The 12,549-nt window shown below is 38.7% G+C and overlaps 1 long non-coding RNA gene across 28 annotated transcripts in view; it reads right to left on the reverse strand.

Annotated features, from left to right (window-relative positions):
* LOC149126097 (uncharacterized) overlaps positions 1-12,549 on the reverse strand; it is a 434,465-nt gene that overhangs the window by 211,875 nt on the left and 210,041 nt on the right. The window contains exon 4 of one of the 28 annotated variants that reach the window (XR_016236310.1): positions 10,118-10,331. The exons of the other annotated variants lie outside the window; for them this stretch is intronic. This is a non-coding gene — a long non-coding RNA (uncharacterized LOC149126097). The remainder of the gene's footprint in view (positions 1-10,117; positions 10,332-12,549) is intronic. 28 annotated transcript variants of the gene reach the window in all.

Consider the following 12,549-nt stretch of genomic DNA (forward strand, 5'->3'; position numbering starts at 1 on the left):
GTGTCAGGTAGGGGTCTTGTTTCATGTTTCTGCTTTCTCTTAGTTTTCTCAGCACCATTTGCTGGAAAGACCATCCTTGATCCAGAGATTGGTTTTAATGCCTTTGTCAAGGATAAGTTGATTGTAGATGCATGAATCAAGTTCTGGAGTTTCTATTCTGTTCAATCGGTCTACATGTATGTGTATTTTTTCAAGTATCAAACTGTTTTGAATGTAATTTCCCTGCAGTATGTCTTGAAAGCTGGTATTGTGATGCCTCCAGGTTTAGCTATTCGGGGTCTCTTGTGTTTCCTTATAAATTTTAGCATCATTTTGTTGGTCTGGGAAGAATGTCTCTGGTATTTTGATTGAGATTGTAAACAGCTTTCAGAGTATGGACCTTGTGATGATATTAATTCTTCCACTACACGAACGTGGTAGATTTTTTTCTTTATTATGTGTTTTTTTCTATTTCTATCTTTAATGTTTTGTAATTTTCTTGGTAGAAATCTTTCACATTCTTGGTTAAGTTTATTCCAAAGTGTTTAAATTTTTTGTAGCTAATGTGAATAGAACTGATCTTACAAGTTCTTTGTCAGTCACGGCATTGTCTGTGTTTATCAAGGCTATTGATTTATTGCATACTGATTTTATATCTTGCAACTGTACCAAACTCTCTTACAAGTTCCAATAGTCTCTTAGTGGAGTCTTTCGGTTCCCCTATGTATAGAATCATGTCATCTGCAAACAGGGATAATTTGACTTCCTCTTTTCCAATTTGTACTACTTCGAATTCTCTTTCTTGCCTAATGGCCCTGGCTAAAACTTACAGGACTATATTGAATGAAATTAGTGAAAGTGGGCATCCTTTTCTGGTTCTGGAACTCAGTGGAAATGCTTCCAACTTGTCCCCATTCAATATGATGCTGACTGTTGGTTTGCTGTAGCTTGCCTTGATTTGTTGAGCAATGTTCCTTCTGCACCTAGTGTATCTAACGTTTTTTTTTATCATGAAAGGATGTTGTATTTTTTCAAATGCTTTCTCTGCATATATTAAGATAATCATATGGTTCTTATTCAATTTGTTAACATGATGTGTCACATTTACTGATTTGCATATATTGAAACATCCCTGCATACCAGGGATAAATCCCACTTGGTCCAGGTGAATGATCTTTCTGATTTGTTGTTTGGTATGGTTAGCTAATATTTCCTTGAGGGTTTTTGCATCTATGTTCATCAGTGCTATTTGTCTATAGCTCTTTTTCTTTATAACTTCTTCTGTGTTTGGAATTAAGGTGAAGCTGGCCTTACAGGAGTTCAGGAGTATTACCTCCCATTCAATTTTTTTTAAATAGTTTTAAAGAAGAACTGATTTCAATTCTTCTCAATGTTTGATAGAAGTCAGCAGTAAATCCATCTAGTCATGGTCTTTTCTTTTTGAGGAGGATCTTTGTTACTGACACAATCTCCATCTAGGTTAGTGGTCAATTTAGGATTTCTAAGTATTCATGTCTCAATTTTGGTAGATTGTATTTGTCCAGAAATATATCCATTTCTTCTAGATTTTCCAATTTGTTGGCATTCAGTTGTTTGTAGTAATTCCTGATGATTCATTTTATTTTTGTAGTATCCATTGTAACATCTTTTTCATCTCTAAATTTATTATTTTGGGTCTTTCCTCAACCCCTTTTTTGGTTAATGGGGCCAACAGTGTATCAATTTTATTTTTTCAAAAAACCACCTCTTTGTCTCATGAATATTTTGTATCATTTTTTCTTGCTGTTGCTAGTTTCAATTTTATTTCTTCTCTAATTTTAATCATTCCCCTCCTAATAATTTGAGGTTTGGTTTCTTGTTTTTCTAGGTTCTTGAGACACAATGTTAAATCATTTATTTGAAGCTTTTCCAATTTCTTGATGTAGGCACTAATTGTTCTAAACTTCCTTCTTAGCATTGCTCTTACTGTATCCTGTAAGTTTTGATATGTTTTGTTATCATTTTCATTCATTACCAGGATTTTTTAAAGTTCCATTTTGAACATTGTTTAGCCTCTGTGTGTTTGCATATTTTCTAAGGTTTCTTAAGTTGTAATTTACAGCATCATTCCATTGTGGTCAGAAAAGATTCATGGTATGTTTTAAACTTTTTTGAATATTCTGAGACTTGCTTTATGGCTCAGCATATGGTCTATCCTACAGAAAGTTCCATGTACTGATGAAAATAATGTATATTCTTCAACTGTGGGATGAAGCATTCTGTAGATATCAATTAGGTCAACTTGGTCCATTGTATAAATTAACTCTTGTTAATGGTTTTAAAGGGAGACACAGACTCCAATACAATAATAATAGGGGACTTCAAAACCCCATTTTCATCAGTGGACACATCAACTAGACAAAAAATCAATAAAGAAACAACAAAGCTAATTTGTAGAATTAATGAGGAAATGGGACACTTTCTCAGAAACATTTTCTCAATCTAAAACAAATTCAGGCAAGAAGCTCAGTACTACACATTTATCATGTAATTATTTTATTGGTTTGCCCTACATTGGTGTCATTGTAGGTGTGGTACTACTTGTGTTAGTCGCAGTCCCTGTTGTGGTACTGGCAAGCCCCATTCGCTTAAACTCTTCTTGCAAACTATAACTCTGGCCTTCTTGAACCACACCCTCCCTGCAAGAATGCTGCTGCATGTTAGCGTATTTTTCTCTAAGAGTCTCTTAAGGAAAATCCAGTCCAAACACACTTATAATGTAAAGTAGAAAATGTATATTTCATAACATTTCTTTTTTTTAACTTTTATTTAATGAATATAAATTTCCAAAGTACGGCTTATGGATTACAATGGCTTCCCCCCCCATAACGTCCCTCCCACCCACAACCCTCCCCTTTCCCATTCCCTCTCCCCTTCCATTCACATCAAGATTCATTTTCGATTCTCTTTATATACAGAAGATCAGTTTAGCATACATTAAGTAAAGATTTCAACAGTCTGCTCCCACACAGAAACATAAAGTGAAAAATAATAGATGATTTTTTTTAAATGATGATGAAATCAGATCAGACCTATGCAGACAGCTCTTTCATTTGCCAATTTCCTTTGGGTAAATTCCAAGGAGTGGGATGGCTGGGTTGTATGGTAGGGTTATTTTCAGGTTTCTGAGGAATCTCCACGCTGACTTCCATAGAGGCTTTACCAGTTTGCATTCCCACCAGCAGTGGGTTAGTGTCCCTTTTTCCCCACATCCTCGCCAGCATCTGTTTTTTTTTTTATCTTTTATTTAATGAATATAAATTTCCAAAGTACGACTCATGGGTTACAATGGCTTCCCCCCCCATACCGTCCCTCCCACCCACAACCCTCCCCTTTCCAACTCCCTCTCCCCTTCCATTCACATCAAGATTCATTTTCGATTATCTTAATGTACAGAAGATCAGCTTAGTATACCTTAAGTAAGGATTTCAACAGTTTGCTCCCACACAGAAACATAAAGTGAAAAATAATAGATGATTTTTTTTAAATGATGATGAAATCAGATCAGACCTATTGTCATGTTTAATCCCAGTGAGAGTCAAGTTGGGAATTGATAATTTCTTTTTTTTTTTTTTACAGAAGATCAGTTTAGTGTACATTAAGTAAAGATTTCAATCGTTTGCACGCCCATAGAAACACAAAGTGAAATATACTGTTTGAGTACTCGTTATAGCATTAAGCCTCAGTGTACAGCACATTAAGGACAGAGATCCTACATGAGGAGTAAGTGCACAGTGACTCCTGTTGTTGACTTTACAAATTGACACTCCTGTTTATGGCATCAGTAATCTCCCTATGCACCAGTCATGAGTTTCCAAGGCTATGGAAGGCCCTTGAGTTCTCCGACTCTTATCTTGTTTAGACAAGGTCATAGTCAAAGTGGAGGTTCTCTCCTCCCTTCAGAGAAAGGTACCTCCCTCTTTGAAGACCTGTTCTTTCCACTGGGATCTCACTCACAGAGATCTTTTTGCCAGAGTGTCTTGGCTTTCCATGCCTGAAATACTCTCATGGGCTTTTCAGCCAGATCCGAGTGCCTTTAGGGCTGATTCTGAGGCCAGAGTGCTATTTAGGACATCTGCCATTCTATGAGTCTGTTGAGTATCTCACTTCCCATGTTGGATCTCCCCTTTATTTATTCTATCGGTTAGTGTTAGCAGATACTAGACTTGTTTATGTGCTCCCTTTGACTCTTAGTCCTATCATTATGATCAATTGTGAACTGAAATTGATCACTTGGAATAGTGAGATGGCATTGGCACATGCCACCTTGATGGGATTGAATTGGAATCCCCTGGTATGTTTCCAACTCTACCAATTGGGGCAAGTCAGCCCGAGCATGCCCCAAATTATACATCTCTTCCCTCTCTTATTCCCACTCTTATGTTTAACAGGGATCACATTTCAGTTAATTTTCAACACTTAAGAATAACTGTGTGATAATTACAGAATTAAACCAGTCATATTAAGTAGAACAGACAAAAAAAAATACTATGAGGGATAATGTATTAAGTTGTCCATTAGCAGTCAGGGCTATGCTGATCAAGTCACCATTTCTCATAGTGTCCATTTCACTTCAGGAGGTTTCCTTTTTGGTGTTCAGTCAGTTGTCACCGATCAGGGAGAACATATGGTATTTGTCCCTTTGGGACTGGCTTACTTCACTCAGCATGATGTGTTCCAGATTCCTCCATTTTGTTTCAAATGACAGGATTTCGTTGTTTCGTACTGCGGTATAGTATTCTAAAGAATACATATCCCATAATTTCTTTATCCAGTCTACCATTGATGGGCATTTAGGTTGGTTCCAGGTCTTGGCTATTGTGAATTGTGCTGCAATAAACATTAGGGTGCAGACCGCTTTTTTCTTTATCAATTTAAACTCCTTTGGGTAAATTCCAAGGAGTGGGATGGCTGGGTCGAACGGTAGGGTTATCTTCAGGTTTCTGAGGAATCTCCAGAATGACTTCCATAGTGGCTTGACCAGTTTGCATTCCCACCAACAGTGGGTTAGTGTCCCTTTTTCCCCACATCCTCGCCAGCATCTGTTGTTGGTAGATTTCTGTATGTGAGCCATTCTAACCGGGGTGAGGTGAAACCTCATTGTGCTTTTGATTTGCATTTCCCTGATTGCTAGTGACCTTGAACATTTTTTCATGTGCCTGTTGGCCATTTGGATTTCCTCTTTTGAAAAATGTCTATTGAAGTCCTTAGCCCATCTCTTAAGTGGGTTGTTGGTTTTGTTTTTGTGGAGTTTCTTGATCTCTTTGTAGATTCTGGTTATTAACCCTTTATCTGTTGCATAGTTTGCAAATATTTTTTCCCATTCTGTCGGTTGTCTCTTCACTCTCCTGACTGTTTCTTTTGCAGTACAGAAACTTCTCAATTTGATGCAATCCCAATAGTTGATTTTGGCTTTGACTGCCTGTGCCTCCCGGGTCTTTTCCAGAAATTCTTTGCCTGTGCCAATATCTTGAAGGGTTTCTCCAATGTTCTCTAATAACTTAATGGTGTCAGGACGTAGATTTAGGTCTTTAATCCACGTTGAGTGGATTTTTGTGTAAGGTGTAAGGTAGGGGTCTTGCTTCATGCTTCTGCACGTGGAAATCCAGTTTTCCCAGCACCATTTATTGAATAGACTGTCCTTGCTCCAGGAATTAGTTTTAGATCCTTGATCAAATATAAGTTGGCTGTAGATGTTTGGATTGATTTCTGGTGTTTCAATTCTGTTCCATTGGTCTATCCATCTGTTTCTGTACCAGTACCATGCTGTTTTGATTACAACTGCCCTGTAGTATGTCCTGAAGTCTGGTATTGTGATGCCTCCGGCTTTGTTTTTGTTGTACAAGATTGCTTTAGCTATTCAAGGTCTCTTGTGCTTCCATATAAATTTCAGCACCAATTTTTCCAGATCTGCGAAGAATGTCTTTGTTATCTTGATTGGGATTGCATTGAATCTATAAATTGCTTTTGGGAGAATAGACATTTTGATGATGTTGATTCTTCCAATCCATGAGCATGGAAGATTTTTCCATTTTTTGGTATCCTCTTCTATTTCTTTCTTTAAGGTTTTGTAATTTTCATCGTAGAGATCTTTAACATCCTTGGTTAAGTTTATTCCAAGGTATTTGATTGTTTTTGTAGCTATTGTGAATGGGATTGATCTTAGCAGTTCTTTCTCAGTCATGGCATTGCTTGTATATACAAAGGCTGTTGATTTTCGTGCATTGATTTTATATCCTGCCACTTTGCCAAACTCCTCTATGAGTTCCAATAGTCTCTTAATAGAGTTCTTTGGATCCTCTAAGTACAGAATCATATCGTCTGCAAAGAGGGATAGTTTGACTTCTTCCTTCTTGATTTGTATTCCTTTGATTTCTTTTTCTTGTCTGATGGCTCTGGCTAAAACTTCCAGAACTATGTTAAATAGCAGTGGTGAGAGTGGGCATCCCTGCCTGGTGCCAGATTTCAGTGGAAATGCTTCCAACTTTTCCCCATTCAATAGGATGCTGGCTGTGGGTTTTTTATAAATTGCTTTGATTATATTGAGGAATGTTCCTTCTATACCCAATTTGCTTAGAGTTTTCATCATGAAAGGGTGTTGAATTTTATCAAATGCTTTCTCTGCATCAATTGAGATAACCATATGGTTTTTCTTCTGCAGTCTGTTAATGTGGTGAATCACATTGATTGATTTGCGAATGTTGAACCATCCCTGCATACCAGGGATGAATCCCACTTGGTCTGGGTGGATGATTTTCCTGATGTGTTGTTGTATTCTATTGGCCAGAATTTTATTGAGGATTTTTGCGTCTATGTTCATCAGGGATATTGGTCTGTAATTTTCTTTCAGTGCTGCATCTTTCTCTGGCTTAGGGATTAAGGTGATGCTGGCTTCATAGAAAGAATTTGGGAGGATTCCCTCTTTTTCAATTGTTCTGAATAGTTTGAGAAGAAATGGGATTAGTTCTTCTTTAAATGTCTGGTAGAATTCAGCAGTGAATTCATCTGGTCCTGGGCTTTTCTTTGTTGGGAGGGCCTTTATTACTGTTTCAATTTCTGTTTCAGTTATGGGTCTATTTAGGTTTTCGATGTCTTCATGGTTCAATTTTGGTAGATTGCATGTGTCCAGGAATCTATCCATTTCTGATAGGTTTTCCTGTTTGCTGGCATACAGGTCCTTGTAGTAATTTCTGATGATTCTTTTTATTTCTGTGGTGTCTGTTGTTATGTTTCCTTTTTCATCTCTGATTTTATTGATTTGGGTCTTTTCTCTTCTTTTTTTAGTTAGTTGGGCCAATGGGGTGTCAATTTTGTTTATTTTTTCAAAAAACCAGCTTCTCGCTTGGCTGATTTTTTGTAATGTTTTTTGGATTCAATCCTGTTAATTTCTTCTCTGGTTTTAATTATTTCTCTTCTCCTACTAGATTTGGGTTTGGTTTGCTGCAGTTTTTCTAGGTCCTTGAGGTGCGCTGAAAGCTCATTTATTTGGTACCTTTCCAATTTCTTGATATAGGCACCTATTGCTATAAATTTGCCTCTCAATACTGCTTTTGCTGTATCCCATAAGTTTGATGTGTTGTGTTGTTGTCTTCATTTACTTCCAGAAAGTTTTTGATTTCTCTTTTGATTTCTTGAATGACCCAGTGTTCATTCAGGAGCATGTTGTTCAGTCTCCATGTGTTTGCATACTTTCTGGGGTTTCCTGAGTTGCTAATTTCCAGCTTCATCCCGCTGTGGTCTGAGAAGCTGCATGGTATGATTCTAATTCTTTTAAATTTGCTGAGACTTGCTTTATGGCCTAGTATGTGATCAATCCTAGAGAAGGTTCCATGCGCTGCTGAGAAGAATGTGAAGTCTGTAGATGTAGGGTTGAAAGTTCTGTAGATATCTGTTAGATCCATTTGGGCAATAGTATCAATTAAATCTGCTGTTTCCTTGTTGATCTTCTGTCCGGATGATCTGTCTATTTCTGAGAGTGGAGTATTGAAGTCCCCCAGTACTATTGTATTGGAATCTAAATCTCCCTTTAAGTCCCTTAACATATCTTTTAAATAGACCGGTGCCCTGTAATTAGGTGCATATACATTTATAATAGTTACATCTTCCTGTTGAATTGAACCCTTAATCATTATATAGTGTCCCTCTTTGTCTCTCTTAACAGTTTTTGTATTAAAGTTTATTTTGTCTGATATTAATATGGCTACACCTGCTTTTTTTTTGGTTTCTGTTGGCATGGAATATCTTTTTCCAATCTTTCACTTTCAGTCTGCATGCCTCTTTGTTAGAGAGATGTGTTTCTTGTAGGCAACAAATAGTTGGGTTGTGTTCTGTGAGCCAGTCAGCCAAACGGTGTCTTTTAACTGAAGAATTCAGACCATTAATGTTCAATGTGACTATTGATACGTAGTGACTTTGCCCTGCCATTTTCCCGGAGATATTTTCTAGTATATGCTTTGAGCTTCCCATGCTCTTTTACTGGTAGGTGTTCTTCCTTTCCCTTCTTTCATATTGATGGCCGTGTTTCTGTGTTTCTGAGTGTAGCACATCTTTAAGTATCTTTTGCAGGGCCGGACGAGTGGCCACAAAGTCTTTCAATTTCTGTTTGCTATGAAAGGTCTTTATTTCACCTTCATTCACAAATGAGAGCTTGGCAGGATATAATATTCTGGGCTGGCAATTTTTCTCTCTTAGCACCTGTGCTATGTCTCGCCATTTCCTCCTAGCTTGTAGGGTTTCTGATGAGAAGTCAGCTGTGAGTCTGATTGGAGATCCTCTGAGAGTAATCTGACGTTTCTCTCTTGCACATTTTAGGATCTTTTCTTTATGTTTCACTGTGGTAAGTTTAATTACCACGTGTCGTGGTGAGGATCTCTTTTGGTCATGTTTATTGGGGGTTCTATGAGCTTCCTGTACTAGGATATCTCTGTCCTTCTCCAAACCTGGAAAGTTCTCTGCTAGTATCTCACTAAAAAGGCCTTCCAATCCTTTCTCTCTCTCCATGCCTTCAGGAACTCCTAGAACTCGAATGTTGGTTTTTTTAATAGTATCCTGTAGATTCCCAACAATATTTTTTAGATTTCTAATTTCCTCTTCTTTTCTTTGGTTTGACTGTATGTTTTCCTGTGCTCTATCTTCTAAGTCCGATATTCTCTCTTCTGCTTCACCCATTCTGTTTTTAAGGCTTTCTAATGTGTTTGTCATTTGATCTATTGAGCTCTTCATTTCATTTTGATTTCTCTTCACTATTACACTTTCCTGTTCTACTAGTTTTTGAGTTTCATTTTGACTCTTCCTTAAAATTTCATTTTCACGAGAGAGATTTTCAATCTTGTCCATTAAGGATTTCTGTAGTTCAAGGATTTGCTTTTGAAAACTTCTAAATGTTCTTATCATAAATTTTTTGAAATCCGTATCTTGCATTTCTTCTATCTCATCATCTTCATACTCTTGGCTTGGGGTGTTTTGCTTATTTGGAGGCATCATAGTGTCATCGTTGATCTTGCTCCCTCTATTTCTGTGTTTGTTACTCGGCATAGTTAATTCTTCTTGCGTCACTGTGCGTTTTTTTTTTTTTTATACTGTGTCCGTGTTAAGTGGACTGCCTGCTGTTGGAGGAGCCTTGGAGGCTTGAGAAGGGTGTGGCCTGAGAGCTCTGCCTGGTTCTTCCTGGTTAAGGGTGTGCAAAGGTGACACCCTCAGGTTATGCATGGTAAATCTCTCTCTTTTTATTTATTTATTTATTTTATTTATTCAGGGGGTAAGTAACACCGCAGGGCACGGCTGTGCAGAATTGATGGTATTTAGCTTCCAGTCTTTGGCTCCTCTGGACTCCCACTGGGTTGCCTAGGCTACTGAATTGTAGTGACTCAGTTCCTTAACTCTCCCCCATTGATATGTAAATCCAGAGAGCAGGCCTGCTCTTTGTCTCTTGGGAATTCTTCAAGCCTTGCAGCCTTGTAACCTTTGCAAGGTTAGGGGGAAGAGAAACCCGGAAGCTTTTTTTTTTCTTCTTTCCGGTAGTGAGTTTGCTGCACTTTCCGGCCCCCCTCTAGATTCTGACCCCCGTTTCCCCACCAATGTCTCGGGTTATTGAGCTCACCTCCCCTTCCAGCGCCGATGTGTGGACTCGGAGCCCTGAGCGTCCCAAGTCTCCCCGCTGTTGTCTGTGTGGCATGCACTCCCCTTGGAGCACTGGCGCGCAGACCCTGGGGCTTCTGCGGCTCGGTCCCGCGACTTGGCTTCCGCGCGGTGGGTGACCTTGTTCTCCCAGTAGGTCCTCCGATTCACGGCTGCTCCATCCAGAAGGGTTTCCCCTGCAATTTTTTTTTGGTTCTTTTTTCTGCGGCTACCGTAACTCCCCTTTTATTAAACTAAATTTTCCCGGACTATCGGTGCGCGCCCTCACTATTCCGCCATCTTGGCTCCGCCCCCAGTGCTGGTGTTCTCTATTTCATAACATTTCAAAAGTGACAAACAGGGAATAAGAAAAATAAGAGAACATTATGCATCAATAGAAATGCATCCTCTGTTGATTGGTTTATAGTGACATTTTCCCTGTTCAGGATTAGCTTTTCAGGAGGCAACTATCTTTCTTCATGCCACTGCCCCCACACAGAGCATACAAACACTTCCTGTATTCAGAAGGCTTATGAAATACCTAGAACTCTATACAGTTGTGCAGGTTTAAAACTAGCAAATCTTCAGAGCATGAGTCACTTTGTAGATGACATAGACCTTCATATACATTACAAGAATTTTAAGATGTGAGTAGTATCTCATCTAAAAAAATCAGCACACAATGTCAATTATCAAATGAATTGAAGGGAAAAATTTTAGGAAAATGTGGCTGGAAGAGGCTCCACTAGGACATATGGCCTCACACAATGAATTATAGAGGGACATGTCCACTCTAAATATTTGTGCATCTTTTGCTGGCCTTTCACATCAATTCCCAGCTTTTAAACAGAAAATTCCATTTCTCCTTCCAACATTCAGGAATTTTCAGTCTATCTTCCTTGCTCTTTTAGAGATGGAAGTAGGAAAGCTGTAAGTTTCAGGATGCTAATGGAAATAGAATTCATAAAAATCCACTGTCTTTCCTGTCTTGGATAGAGTGCTGGAGACGAAGGTAGACTCCCTCTTCAGAAGGAAAGAGTGATCATGAGACCCACGCACAGGAAAAGCCTGATGGAGAGAGAGCTGAGCTGTCAGCGCTGAATCCAGGTCCAACTCAGACTCAAGATCCTGTTGCACTTCCATGGAGTTTGAAGACTACTCCATTGCTTTATTTTGTTTTTAAGATTGCATTTATTTATTTATGTGAAAGACAGAGTTATAGAGAGGCAGAGGCAAAGAAAGGGACAGAGGTCTTCCATCCACTCATTCATTCCCCAGATGGCTAGAACTGGGTCGATCCGAACCAGGAGCCTCCTCCGGATCTCCTACACAGGTGCAAGGGCCCAAGTGCTGAGCCATCTTCCACTGCTTTCCCAGGCCATAGCAGAGAGCTGGATTGGAAGTGGAACAACTGGGACTCGTATCAGCACCCATGTGGCATGCCAGCATTGCAGGCAGTGCCTTTACCCGCTACACCACAGAACCGGTCCCCAGTGTTTTATTTTTTTCAATTCAGTTAGAGTTGAGTTTTTGTTACTTACAACCCAGTGACTCTTGATGAAGTCAATAATCATAGCAACTACCTATTGTGAGGATTAAGATAGAAAAGAAACAAAAGCTCCACTTAACATACAAATAAAAGGGGAGACATGCCCCCAATTTAAGAAATTACCAATTTGTACATTAGCAGGCATTGATTATTATTTGTGTCCTGTCTTTATGGATATAACAATCTTCTTGGTAGATTTAGCACAAGTCCCAGCACATATATATACCGACTAAATATTAGGTAGTAATAGTGTTATCTTTGTTAACATTAATAGTGTTCCACATAATCAAGCTACTGGCCTCAAAACACCTAGTATAGTATTTTATTCACACATTTTTCATAGTTGAGATAAAGGATACGTTTTGTTGCCTTTATTTTTTGGGGTTAAGGGAGTGGCTTTTCTAATTTTTTAGACTGTGTAGTACCCATTTACCAATTCTAATAGACCCCCATTTCCTTTTTTGTAAACCACATTGTCAAAAAGGAGAGCATGTACCCAAAGGGCAGCCAGTTAGACATACTTTCATTCTTGGGATTTAAATCTCAACGACAACAAGACAAAGAGAATACAAAAAAAGAAAATTGACAGTCAATGGTGGAACCTGGACAGGATCATCCCTGAGTGTCCTGGTTGCTGCAGTCCCAAAGCCTGGCTCACCAGCCAACACTGAATATGGAAACCATGGTTATCCTTTCAGTAAATTCCTTTTGCCTTTCAGTGTTCACAGTTGGTTTGTCTCAATTCTAACTACAGAATTACACCTTTCCTCCACAGGCATCAACATCATTGGCTAAATGATTCAGCTTCTACTAACAAATAACTTGAGATTTTCTAATGAGCCACCAACAACAGCGCATTCTGTCCA

The sequence above is a fragment of the Oryctolagus cuniculus genome, chromosome 6, assembly GCF_051225735.1.
Source record: "Oryctolagus cuniculus isolate XC-2025 breed Fujian yellow rabbit chromosome 6, ASM5122573v1, whole genome shotgun sequence".
Lineage (NCBI taxonomy): Eukaryota > Metazoa > Chordata > Mammalia > Lagomorpha > Leporidae > Oryctolagus > Oryctolagus cuniculus.